This window comes from Electrophorus electricus, chromosome 12 (genome assembly GCF_041902795.1).
Source record: "Electrophorus electricus isolate QZ-2024a chromosome 12, ASM4190279v1, whole genome shotgun sequence".
Taxonomy (NCBI): Eukaryota; Metazoa; Chordata; class Actinopteri; order Gymnotiformes; family Gymnotidae; genus Electrophorus; species Electrophorus electricus.
This window is the reverse complement of record NC_137508.1, coordinates 9813542-9827704: the sequence shown is the minus strand read 5'-3', so window position 1 is coordinate 9827704 and position 14163 is coordinate 9813542. Positions and strand designations below refer to the sequence as shown.

At 42.3% G+C, this 14163-nt stretch overlaps 1 protein-coding gene across 7 annotated transcripts in view; it reads left to right on the top strand.

Annotated features, from left to right (window-relative positions):
- The window catches only part of lrmda (leucine rich melanocyte differentiation associated), a 194122-nt gene that overhangs the window by 22160 nt on the left and 157799 nt on the right, over positions 1–14163 (top strand). The window lies entirely within an intron of this gene.

Below are 14163 nucleotides of genomic sequence, written 5' to 3'. Positions count from 1 at the left end.
TCCCCTCGCTCCCTTTTATCCCTGCAGGATGCAGGGTTGCATAGCAGCACTCGCTTAGATAAATGCTGCATCCATGCATATGCAGATCTCCATCCAAGCCATTAGATACTCTCTGATCAATAATTGCCTGCATGATTATCATTTAGCACTAAGCTAAGAGAGGCCCTGCTGCATGGCTGCGCATATGTGCAATTCGCAAGGTCAGCTCCTGTTCAAATCATATCTGGGGCAGGCCCAGCACCTGTTAAACCGTGTTGCCTTGATGAAGGCGTGCAGCACAGAACGAGTGGGCTGCCCGTACACAGAGACAGAGCTGTAATGGGAAAGCTGCATAGGTGGGTTGCACCTTTTAGCATAAACGCACAGGTCAGATATCTCGTTAAGCACACATCAAGTAAGCACACCAGTTTACTGAGTAGAGAGGAACAAGACAGAAAGACAGAGATTAGGAATAAACAGCAATTGTGCGATTTTATAATAACTTGCTTAATGACATCAACTATTCAAATGTCTCAGAGGCCAGCATGCTGGGCCCTCTCCTTCACTGTTACAAAACAGAAGACAGTACCAGTTTGACAGCTCCAAGTGTCTGAGGCCAAGGAAATAATTGATAGCAGGCTGCCTGCATCCAAGGTCCTTTAGCAGTAATTGCAAGCAGAATGTGACTCTCTGATCTCACCAGTGGTATTCACCATGCCAAAACAGCCCAGCTTTGACAGATTGCCTTCCTGCAGTAATAACTTAGGCATGTTCTCTGCTTTCTCACACAAGGCCACGCAGCCTTCCTACCACAGAACCGACTGAATGATTATTTTATGCCGAGTTTTTACTTCGCCTCTACTCCCATTTTTGACAGGCCACTCTCAAAATAAAGGTTTTATTTTATAACTGCCAGAAATACTCAAGACGTGCTTTCCCCTCCCACTCCTGATTTCTGTGGCAAAAATAAGTATTGTGAATAAAGAGGGCTTGTATGACTACTTAGGTAGAGTTGTGAATGAGTGGTTGCATTTTTATTTTGAGAAATTGAATACTAACACTTAGATCCCCGGAGTCCCTTTTCTCAGAACTTTGTTTTAAGGCTGTTTTTTAAGAGTCTATTTTGTGTTCCAAATACAGTTTTCATGAAGTGTTAGGAGCCTAGAACTTGTACTCACAGTTTTCGTTCAGCCTGTGAGGTGAACAGCATGGCCTGGCAGTGTTGCAGCAGTTACACAATGGCTGGGCCTGTTGAACGAGTGCAGAGCTGTGCAGCTAGCCCAACGTCTCTCCTCTCCCCCTCTCTTCATCCCTCCTCAGCACTCTGGCTGCACCACACAACTCCCTGGGATTTATTGTCAGCCAGTGTTTCCTTGATGGTGTGTGTAATAATACAGAGCCTCTTTCCCACCGCCAAGGTGATAGGCTCTCCATGTTCAGGCCTGAGACCCCCTTGTGCTCCTCTGCAGTAGCCTGTGTTCTCTGGTGGGGTAAGAAGCCTGCCAGCTCCACCCTATGGCTGCGCAAACAAGGTTTCACTACAGGCATCAACATCAAAGAGTTCCATGCAAAGCCTGCTGGAACATCAAACTGCGGGATGTTGGTTTCATTTATTTATTTCCCTGCCCCTAAATCCATAAATAAAAAGTGCACTCGGTGGTAGAAGCATTTTTTTCCCCCTTTACCTTCATGGATATTTTCTCTCACTCATTACCTCTGATAATTTATGGACATGTCACAGTCTAAATGTGGCGCTTCAACCCAACAGACACCCAGTGATGGGAATGTATGAGCAAATTGTTTCTGCTGTAAAATAATAAAACTAGAGGAATGCGAAACCATGCTGCAGAAAGGCACCAACCATGGTAGTCGTTCATGTGAATAAAGCTTAAAGATAACAAATCAGCATGCTTTGGGAATACTTCAATTTAGTGTTAGAGCCTTAAATGAAATCATGTATAAAGTGTTAAGGGCCTCTAAATGTCTCGTAGCTCTAGCTTTCAGCTGCTGAACTGCACAGGAAGTGGAGAAATGTATTAATAGAATCCCTCAGCACAAACACACAATTGATAAAAGAGCCTTTAAGTCTACTTTGCAGTAGTGGATGTGGACAGACAAGTTAAAAGAGCATAAAGTGGATAAAACCACTACCACTGCCCAAGAAGCGCAGCACATGATACATCACTGCTTTGAGTTGACCAAACATAGAAGTTTTAAAGGTGGACGCAATGTGAAAATGTAAATAAACTTTATGGGGGCTGTGGGTTAGGCCCGGTTGGATTTATGGCTTTGGCATTCACCCCGTGGCCATCAGTCATCCCTCCCCCTTCTAGCTCCAGCCAAACCCCTGATCACAAGACCTCCAGCTGAACTACAGCTGACCTGCTGGATCTCTGACCAGCTGGGCCTCAGATGCCTTAATGAGAACCATTCAGGCTTCTTAATAATTGTGTGACTATCAGTTAGATCCTCTCTCTGTCTGTGTCTCTCACTCTCTCTCTCTATACACATACACATACACACACACACACACACACACACACACACACACACACACACACACACACACACACATATATAATATAATATATATCCGTGTGTGTGTGTGTGTGTATGTGTGTAATAAAATCTCGCTCCTGTTCCCATGCACATCTGCCAGTCTGCTCTGGGTGTTTTTGGAGGTCCTCTCTAAAACTGGGCTGAGTGTAAGACATGTCGAGGACAGGCCTCCTCCCCATAGGCAGTGATGTCACTAGAGAGGCCTTGAAGAATGCTTATATTTATTTAGAGCTTTCTGCCCTGGTCTTGCCAATGCCTACAAAATCTGAACACACAAATACGATTTTGTCAAGGGACAGTCTCCTCAAACCTATATCTAGCGAATATGAAATGTCAACAGTCCTTAGTGTATTGTCTGATTTGGAGTTAATCCCTCTTTCTCAGAACTGATCTTATTGTGCAAAGTGAAACACATTAAGACAAGTTTCTCTTTGGCTTTAGTTAATTCTTTTCTGAATCATTTTCATTGCTATTTCGATATGCTTGCTTTTTAATGAACACATTTAAATGAATCCTTTTGTGGGCCATTGTGTTATACAATCACTGCACGTTCTCTGTTTGTTGAATACATCTGCATGATTTTTATCCTGCTTCCAGTTTTTTTTTAGCTATGAAAGTGATTAATGTATAGAATTATACAGAAAGCCATGCATGTATATTCCTGTAGAGTGAAAATGTGCTTAATGTTGCATAAACATAATGGAGTTGGCAACTTTTCAACTCTTCCTTCTGGGGTGTATCATTGAGCTATATAAAATAATGTGGAGTGCTGCAAAGGCTAAATCAAACTGTAATAGGGGGTATGGGCCTCTTTAAGTAAAGTGACATTTTACTTAATTGTACTTCATAAAAGTTGCAATAACATCATTCCAATAAGTTGTTTGCTTGCCTGCCATCTTGATAAATTACCAACTGGCTGGGACAAAAGTTGAACTCCAGAGATTTTTTCACAATGAATTATAAAGGATTTGCCAATATTTTAAACAGTATGTTTGAGGCTGATTATGCCAAATATGAGGATGACACACACATATTTTTGGACAGGCTTGACTTTATTTATATTTATATTTTCATGGAATATCCAAGTTTATAATCAGTGCTTATCAGTAGGTGGTATGACCTTTCACAGTTCACACTCTGGTGTTCTTTAGTATGGCAGGAGCAGTGCTGATGCTCTCTGTTGATACAAGTTCATGCACTTGTCTTGGCATTAGAATAGGAGGGGACACCTGCCTGAAGTTCTCTTCATCTCTGACTGGGCCCTTTGATCAGGGTGACAGTTTGACTGCATTTGTGGGAGTGTCACACTTAATCCTTTAGCTTTCCTCCCCTTCTTTTTGGTCCAGTCCAGGCAGTGTTTAGTAGGCTAAATCTTAATCAAACAACCAGGGGATGGCCGCACAGAGACATATTAGGTACACAGAGATTAAAGTGTAGTATGAAAAAGGTCACTGTGGAGACTGGAAGGGGTTCACACAGATGCAATGTTTGCAGGGAGCTTCTGGAATATATAGAGAATTTTGAAAGGCAGATTGGTGCTTAAGCTTATCAAATGCCTGCAGTGAATGGCTAGTCAAGTTTGAGATCTCAGCAAATGTATGTGCTACTAGAAACAGTGTCAGATTTAAGCCTGTGGCTTTTCTTTGAAGGTGTGAACTGCTTTGTTTGTTGATTGATTACAGTATACTTTCCCACAACCCCCCCCCCCCCCATTAAAACCAGGATTATGGGTCATGCCTTCAGTAAGTTCAGGCACTGCTGACAGGCTGACGCATCTTGTTTGAAGCGTATATCTCTGCGTACAGACACCCTTCCACACAGACAGGCCCAGACAAAGATATACACATGCATCCAAACACACATACACACTTTCCTTCTGCTGCTCATCTTGGTTCAAGTACATTTACTTGTTTTGTTTTCTTATTATGAGAAGAGGTAACTATAATGTGAGTTATTGCTTGGAGATGTTTTTTGAGTGTATCTGGGGTAAACAGTCATACTGAGTTGGCCTTCACATTTATGCTGTAACTTACTGATGAGCTGAGCCAAGATCGTGTTAAAGACAGATGACTTACATGCAGAAAAATGTTTATCTCAGCCTGCCATTATTCTTCTGAAAGTTCTCAAGTGTTGTTGGGGCCTCAAATAACCATGAGCAAAGAAAGGAGCTTTTGTGCTTGAATCCAAGTATGTCAGGAGTCAGGGTTATGTTCCACTTTACAAATGACAGGGTCACCATCTCCTCAACAGAATCTGATGCCTTCATTTATTATAGATGTATTTTTATTTATAATAGTTGAATTAGTCTTCACAATAGCATGTTGTACGTTATCAGGTATATTGTTTATTGCTATATACTGTATTGTATATAAAAATGGTCAGTGATAAAGTAGTGCCCATTAATATTGTTAGTTAGTCATTTCCAAAAGCTTGGACATGATGTATCCACTAATAGTTTAATTTTCTGCAAATTAAAATAAGAATTCAGATCTCACCTCAGCCACATATTAATTAATATCAATTTTACTTCATAGCATCTCCAGATAACAGGGTACTGATGACCTAACACAAATGAGCCATCAACTGCTAAAATGCCAGCAACATCTTACCTGGAATTATTAACCGGTTTTCTGTTTGTCATTCCCTATTGATTTTTCTACCTCGTAGTTTATTTCTGGCAGTAAAAAAACACCCTCGGAGAGGATTTACAGCTACTGAAGACCTTGCCTGCCAGGACTGCCATTATGAACAGATGAAAGCAGGGGGGGAGCTGGAGCCCTGGTGCAGTGTGGGATATTGTTTAAATAGCGTAAAAAAAGGCCCCACTCATTTACACAGCCAGAGTGTAGGCTTGGGGAAACGCTGCTGTAATCCTTCTTGTAGCAGGTGGCTACTTTAACATCAGTATAAAACAAAATTGAGTTGATGATTTCCAATGAGACCCACTCAGGTTTTTCTTAAGTCCTTGAAAGCGACGATTGGTCGCTGACACGGAAAAGTGTGGGGGTCATCCAGAGATGACCAGGTGAAGGGGACTAGGGTTCTACTTCATATGATTATTTTATATATGATGTCGTAGTGTAAAGCTCCGGACTCTGAGACAGTGCTGTCAACACCCCCCCCCCCCACCCCTTCTCATCTGAATTACCTGCTGGGTCCGAGCTCTCTTATGCTGCTGTTGTGACAGGTAGATTTATAAGGCTTGAAATTTGTACAAATCAGTTGTCATTCACTGCAAGCTGTCAATGTGTCAAGCTGTCAGGCCTGCTGTGAGAAGGAGGGGGGGGGGTTGCCTGGGAGGGGTGGGCAGGCTGCGTGAAGAGGGCAACCGCAGAGAAAAGAAAATGAGTTCAAACAGACCTGAAACGGAGCCCTATTCTTCCCTCTCCATGCCCCTGCGGAGCCGCCATTGATTTTCCTTGATGTTGAGCAACAGCGTGCTGAAAATGACATGCCTCCTCCATCGCTCTATAGCCGCTTGCTTATTGTCTTTTAAATGGCAGGAAATCATTTGGAGGAGAATACAGGGGTGCGTAGTTGTGTGTTGTGTTTCTTGTTGGCTGGCTGTGCATACTTCAGCGCTGTGTCGCGTTCACATACTCGCGCGCGCGTGTGTGTGTGTCAGGCATGCTGCTGTGTTGATGGGCCTGACTGTCTCTTGGACTCAGATGGCCCTGCGTGACGCTCCTGAGAAAGGCCTGTTTCAGCCCAGGTGCGTGAGCAGGAACCTGAAATCTGTCTGCATATCATACACAGTAGCCTCACTACTGGAAGCTTTCTTAGTTTCAGCTTAATTATCACAAGTCCATCATAACTCAATAAAATATGGGGGCCATAGACTATGTTGTTGTTTTTAGTTATTTTGTTCACATCTCATTATAAATGGGTTTTTTTTTACATGATGATCATGTGAAATGCCTTCTTGGAGCTCACCTGCACAACAGCAGTGAACTGTGTGCACCCAAACACAAACACAGAATAAAACATTTGTCTTGCATGTGATTTGATTGTTGGTGACATGTTTTTACTGCAGATTTACTGTAAGAGTTTCAAATTGGGGTCAGTGTTTTGAGAGCTTTAAATCTTACAGGATTCTGCTTGACGCTGCCAAAACAACAGTGAATATTAATGCTGTGCTGTTCCGCCAAGTTAAACCTGCGCTGTAGTGAATGATTGGTTTGCCATGTTTATTTTCCCCCCATTGAGAGTATTAAATCTACAAAAATAGTTCCTGTACAGATTTCCGACAATAGACACTTTGTCCAATGATTGTCTACACAAGCTCAACACTTTCTCATTAGAGACGTTTGTAATGTGATGAGAGAGAGCTGACATGAATTTGCGGGGTATTAGTGGGATTGTGTTTGAGAGCTGTGTAATTTGCGGGATGAGGCCTTGATTTCCTCACACACCCCTGGCACCCGTGCACCTCCTGCCTGGCACCCATCCAGCCTCTCTGCTTCATACACATCTGGCTTGTTTTGCTTTGGCTTTAATTAGCCCCATGATTTCTTTTGGAGACAGTTTAACTGATCCATCATCTCTGGGAGCATGTTAAAAAAAGCTGTGGTGCTCAGGGACAGAGCGGGAAGGTGACACTCGAGCAACAGTCGGCACCGAGAGGTAAAAAATTAATCAAAGGTTTCCATATCGGCATGAGCAGCTGGCCGGCCTGGCCCGGGTGCCTTTGAGCAGGAGGGGTCCACTGAGAGAGGAGCGTGACGCAGCTCGAGTTTGTCTTGCAAAAGTGCAGCTGTCCAAAACATGACAGCTACAGCATTAGCGAGGCCATTAAGAGGTGTAGAACATTTCCAGGGAAATGATTTGAAAAATGACAATGCAGGCTCCTGTGCAATATTAATTACAACAAGCAAGCCCCAGAAATAAGTTAAAATCTGCCCGAGTGGAACATAAGAGATGTGTTATTTGGCTCTTTTTCCACTTGAGCCATTTGCAGGGAGTTTCACTTCCTTGTTTGAGAAAAGCTGTATGATTTTCTGGGCGCTGTTGACACACTAGCACTGTGTTTTTGAGTTTTTCTTGGTAAATCCTACTATTTGACCTAGTGTGCTGTCGCTTTGATGTTTGAGTTACCTTGCTGATGCTGACCTGCTTGATCTTATTGTTGTAAACAGGAAATGTGAGCATTCATCTCCCAGTAGGCCTGGCCATGGGTTTTCTTTGTTTAACAAGGACATTCACCACTGCTGGAATGCTTTGATTTGCAAATAGCCCTCATGTTTTGTTCAGCTTTCATTCAATTGCAAATTGCTGTTAATTGTCAGGAACTCATTTGCGCATGTTATGCAAATAGTTTGCAGAGCATGGATGTTGTAGATCTTTCACTTGGTTTGTTTACCTGACAACATTGGCCGGTTTTTATTTCTATACCCTAATGATTGTTTTATAGAAAACCAAACCTTTGTAATTCAATGTTTTTTTTAAGTGAGAGAGATCAAATGTTTGGTAGCCTTAAACATTAACCATGCACAGAAACACCTCTTGCTCTCTTTTGATTGTTGAAATACCTGATAAAATGCTTAATGCTATCAGTGTATGGCTTAGCCTCTGCCCAGGATTAGCCTGAGAGAGTCCAGATTGAAGTAGGTGGTTTTTAAGAGGGGGAAAAATCTCCCTAAAGTGAAGTGTTGGACCATTAAAGTCAGACACGCAGTCTGTGGTAAGTCTCATAATGGACAAAGAAACAGAACCTGATGACAGACAGCCGTTTTAATGAGGTGATATGTGAATAAATCAGAAAGCTTCTAGGTCTGCCCATTATTTGGTTTAATTCCACAAGCAATAAAAGCTGGAGCATAACAATGCAAAATGGCTCGGTGGCGTCGAGGCGTTCGCTTTTATCCTCCCGTTCTCTCCGTGCTTTGCCTTTTTGGTAACTAGCATCTGCTGTTTGATAGGAAATTAATTTGCAGTCCTCCCTTGTAAATCAGGCATGTAAAACAAAACCTGAACACACCAACTAATTAGAATTAAAGGGGCTGAAATCCATAATGGTCTGCCTTCACTCAAAATGGTTACTTTAATTGGTCGTAAATAAACTCTTGCTGTTTTTGTGTGAGTTGTAAACAGCTGAATGCTTCAATTAAGCAGAAATACAGCAGTAGTGTGTGAGGAGCAGTGTGTAGGAAAGCTACTGACATATGGAGATGATCTGAGCTCCCCTGTTCACATTCAGGGGCTTTTTTCCCCCTCATAGGGTGCGTGAGAAGGGGAGATAAATTTTTTGCCAGTGTAATATTATAGTGACTCATAAATAAATGGTTACCCCTTTGGTACTAAAAGATTTCATTAAAACAGCCTGAGTTTCGTTATTGACACCGTGGGTTGCCTATGCAGGGGGAATGAGCTGAAATTTATCAGTGTGCTTTTCTGCACCTAATAAATCATCTAAACAGGGGAGCCATATGGCAGATAAGACCTTGAGAATGGTGGCTTCAGCCTAGGAAGAGTCAAGCCGCCCCAAATCAGAGCGCCATCACTGCCTGTTTTCTCCCTCATCCTCTGTTTCTTGGAATATCTGCTGCTTATTTTACACGCCATTTTCTTGTTCACCTTATCACCTCTTTGTCACTTGTTTTTCTTCCTTTTGGGAGGGAGAGAAGAAAAGGAAAGAGAGGTGAGGTGAAGAGTGACAGAGAGAGTGAGAGAGAAGGAGAGGGGGAGAGAGAGAGAGAGAGAGAGAGAGAGAGAGGCAGGCAATTGTGGTGAGCAAGCGAGTGGGCAGAGATAAGGCAGAGCGAGAGGGAGAGGGTCCAGGGAGGTGCTCTGACTGATGGCGAGGGATGATGTATGTAGCGGCTGGGTCCCTGCTCTCCTCTGGCCCTTTGTCATTAATCATGGCCATTAGCTTCTCTCTCAGCTGCCTTGTCTGTGGCGGCCTATCAAAAAGCTTCCTCTTCTCCCTCGCAGCCCACACCAGGAAGGGCCTCACGCTCCTTCCTTGCTGTCAGCTGCTTTCTTTTCTCTGTCTTACTGTGTCTCAGACAGGAATTCTCATTTGGAAAATAGATACAGCCCGATAAAAAAAAACCAAGCTCTGCTCTATGATGTTAAAGACAACCCAGTGCGACTGGAAATACTGCATGTGGAAACAAATCACTGATTTCTATTATGCATTATACTTGATGCCTTGCTATGTAAATCTCCATGGCCAAGCATTATTTGATGATAAAGAAGGTTTTTTTGACTAACGAGTGGGTGAAGTTGCAGGGGGTCGGTATGTTCTACCCTAATAGCACAGAGATGTTACTTCAGTCACAGTTTGGAATTTTTCAAAAGGCAGTCTTGTTTATATGACATCACCCCTCACCCAGCCAGTCCCTCTCGCAGTGAACACTAACACATTACTACAGACATGTACTCAGCTACATGGTGTTACATTGATTTTAGAAGAGTATGGTTTTAGAATAGGAATGAGACATGTAATTCTGTATGATAGAACTGAGATTAGGTTTTTGTGTGCAGTAGTTTTGAACAGTTTATCTTTTTGACGCTTTCCTGCTGTAGTTCATTTCAGAAAGCTCACTGACCCAAGGCACGTGCTGACAAATAATCAGCTTGCATTTAATGATCAGAGCTAATCTGCTTTGTTCAAATTCTGGCACCTTTAAATGTTGATTTTGCTTTATTGTTGGATTGACAAAGATGCACATGAAGCAGACATTAAAAACATTTAATAGTTTATATTGTATTTAATATAATTGTAATTTCCTCAAAGACAGGTAGGTACAAAAATATCACCAGTCCTTCCCTTTGATTGAGGTGAACATTTGATTTAAATTCATTATGTAGGGTGATGATGTACATTGATTACGCCTTATGCTGAACACACACACACACACACACACACACACACACACACACACACACACACACGCACACACACGCACACACACACAGAAAGCAGGCAGGCTTTAACAGGGATAGATGTGTTCCCCAGATTGTTCCCATTGTCTTGGCTAATGAGAATAAACAACTGGCCAGTGGACTGACCATCAGATGTAATAGAGATATATAGCAGATTGCTGCCTGTTTGCCTCCCTCCCTGACTCCCAAACAGAGACTGACACATACACTAAAGCCCCATCAGGTCCAGTCCCAGTGCCCCTGCACTACCACTAACCACCCCACATATGCCCAGTGCTCCCTCACTCTCCTCTTAATGCATCATGCTTACTCAGTGAAATTATAACTGGCTTTAATACACCATTATTATCAAGACATAGGGCTTTTTCAAACACAAACTGAGCTGTATTGATTTAGTGCAGGGCAACAAAGAGAATGGCCCTTTGCAAGATGGGGGTATATTTTATTTACCTCCCAGGCGCAGTAATAAGATTGAATAAAGATGCAGAAGCAGACATTCTACTGCCATCCAGTCATTTTGCATGGCCATTTCATTATGCCTAATTGTTGAGAAAGCAGAAAAAAAGATACAGTACTAGTAGCACGCATTCATTTTCTGCTTTTGGTTAGATGCTGCAATTTAATCATTCATTGTTGTGTGGTTTTACTCTAAATCTATTTTTATTTGCTTTATTGCCCTTAAATGGCTAAGGCTAGTAAACACCTGATTCAGCAGGTGTACAGGTAAAGGCTGATTTGAAAGGATATGTTTTATTTTGTGGAGTGTAGAATCCTCACCCCTGAGGATTTTTAAAGGCAAGATCAGCACTTGTCTCTGCAAGCTCAAAGTGGCTCTTGTTAGGCGGCTAGCACAAAGATGACTGATTTTGACAACACAATTTGCATCTTTGTATGAAAGCATCTGAGCTAGCTGGGCCGTTTTAGGCTGGATTAAGCTGTTTGTCTCCGTCACAAGATAACTATTGCAATCTATCAGCGCTCCTGGTTTTCCAATAACACATCCCTCTACCCAGCCCAGGGGACTGGGAATTGATCTAGAATATAGAGAGCAGAATTGCTGCTGCAACTTCATAGAGGCCCACAATTACTGAATCATGCAGATGTCAGTAATTCCATAAAACTGATACGGGGGTAATGAAAACATCTGACTGCTAGATGGTGTGTGGATTTATGGCTGCATTAAGAGGGAAAGAGGCTTGGATGACAGTTTTGTAGCATCGCTGCTGTTGTTTCACACGCGTAAAGGGCCAGATCAATTAGTGTCTGCAGCCCGACACAGCGCCTCTGACAGTGCTTTTATAGCAGCATGAAAAATGCATGTGTTTCAGAGGGAGATTTTGGAGCCATTAGGCGTCTACATATATGATTTCATGTGAGTGCACATTTATGATGATGTATTGCTCTAGCGTCATGTTGCTCCATATCAGCTGTAAAACATGGCCTTTCTCATAGTGTGGTAATAAAACCGTTCAGTCATCCCATAATGTTTGTCCTCAACTTTGACAATTAAAATCACCAAAGATTAATTAGCTTTTAGGGCTCTCTGTATTGAAAGAATATGACCAGCAGTGCCATCAGGCAAAACAGCCTTTATTAGTGGACTTGGGACTTAAAAATATTATCCTGAGTCACATCATCTAGAAGTACATTAGAATGTAAAGGGATTTGAATATAATGCCTGTTTCACTATAGTAAGTTCATGTTAAGTGAATGGTAAAACAGGTAATGAATCGTGTGTGTTACATATCCATACTTCAGTGATTGTTATAAAAAGGCAGATTAGCCCTTTTAATATTAATTCTATGCCATTGGAATGATCTCATTCCTGTCATCCCTCTGTTCTTTTATTCTTTCCATGATTCACTGCTGTCTTGCTCATTCTCTCCTTTTCCTTAAGCCATATGTCTAATTCTAATTAAACAGGCATTACATAGCCTCTCAGTCTGTCTGTCTGTCCATTTGTCTCTCTGTTTCTCCTCTCTCTCTCTCTCTCTCTCTTTCTCTTCTCTGATGCTATCAGGCTTTGAAAGCTCTTATTACAGTAATAAGTGTGAAAGGAATCTCAGCCTGGCGGTTCATGTGCAGTCACGGGCTGAATGTGGAGAATTTGCATAACCTGTTAGAGGGATACGTGAGGGCCGGCATGATTGAATTTCACCACACTGTGCCGTTAATTAATAATGCTAGGATGTGACAGGCCTTTATCATGCACTGTGGATTGGTGATGATGTGTGTGCTAGTGTGGGCACAGGCAGGCACTGGCATTATGATGGCAATGGCCCATGCTGTAATGAAGTAGTCACGAGGAAAGATGTGCTCCATGAACTGGACAGCCATGTTGTCTGTTTGAGGTGGTGGCATGTAAGGAGTAAAGATTATAATGGAGTCAGTCGAGAAGGACTGTAGACCTAAGATGGGCCATCTGTAGTACTCTTGGGATGACATGTGAGTTACGACATGAGTGTTTTCTCGAATAGTTGAATGTGGTTCTGACAGACATATAATGTGCACATACCTCATTCTGTCCTCCAAAGCATATTTTAGCAACGTGTCCAGGGAGAGTTACAAATGGCGTTGTCCACGCTTTGGGTTTGAGGGCAGGGACATGCCATGGAGTGCTGCTGTCCATTGCTTCAAGGTTACATCTAGTGGAAAAATATGTATGTAAACCATAGGTTTTTTTCTCTTAACGTGCTAGCTCCATATGCCTGGGAATGTGTGTATGGCGGTGCTGCCAGCTGCTGCAGTGTAATGTTCTCCCTCACTCTGCTGTCCCTGTCCTTTTGGCCTCTCTCTGTTTTACTGCCAAATTAGGCAGCAGTAATTGCCAATTATGTTGATTCTTTTATGATGTGGACCCAGCTCTAGACTGGACTGAAACAGCGCATATTTCATATACACCACAGATGGTTTAAGACATTTGGACCTGCACTGACACAGCAATCAAGCACATGGCAGTGTAGAAACAAGTCCACACAGGGGACAGAGGTTACTGAGATGACGCGCCTCTTTTAGGAGGTGGAAGGTAAGTGTTCTGGACTGTCCAAAAGTGTGACCTATTTTCTTGGTGCCACTTTTTTTTCTTCATCATTTTCTGCATTGTCCTCAAAATTTACTTCAAGTGACCTTCCGTGGTTTGACACAGCAAAGCATTGGTGTAGATTTCATTTCAGCTTTGAGGGAGACACCGCTCACACCACCCAACCTAACACAATGTATCAGTATTGTAGTAGAGTAGTAATAGATAAGAACGTCTGTCAAATGCTGTAAATGTAGTGTGAGCAGGAATTATTGGGGGGGACCACATCCCCCCAATATGACATATGGCAAATGTCATCTTGCTGAGCCACTTTCACATGTTGGAACTAGCCACCAACATTCACTTCTGATGTTGTGGTAAGAAAAGCGTCTGTCCTCCATATCAGTAACAAATCCCTGTTATTCCCTGTCATTCTGTTATTTTGCCATTCTCAACCAAATAATGAACATGGAGAATGGGGAACTTCTGCATCTGACCGCAAAGCTGTCAGGCAGTGGCCTGCTCTGTTAAGTCTAAATGCTCCTGGAGACCAGCTTAACTAATTATGGAAGTTTACTGTTATAAGCAATTGTCCAAGACGTACCAGGGAATCTCTCTCTCTCTCTCTCTCTCTCTCTCTCTCTCTCTCTCTCTCTCTCTATATATATATATATATATATATATATATATATATATAATAAAATTATTGCCTTCTGAAA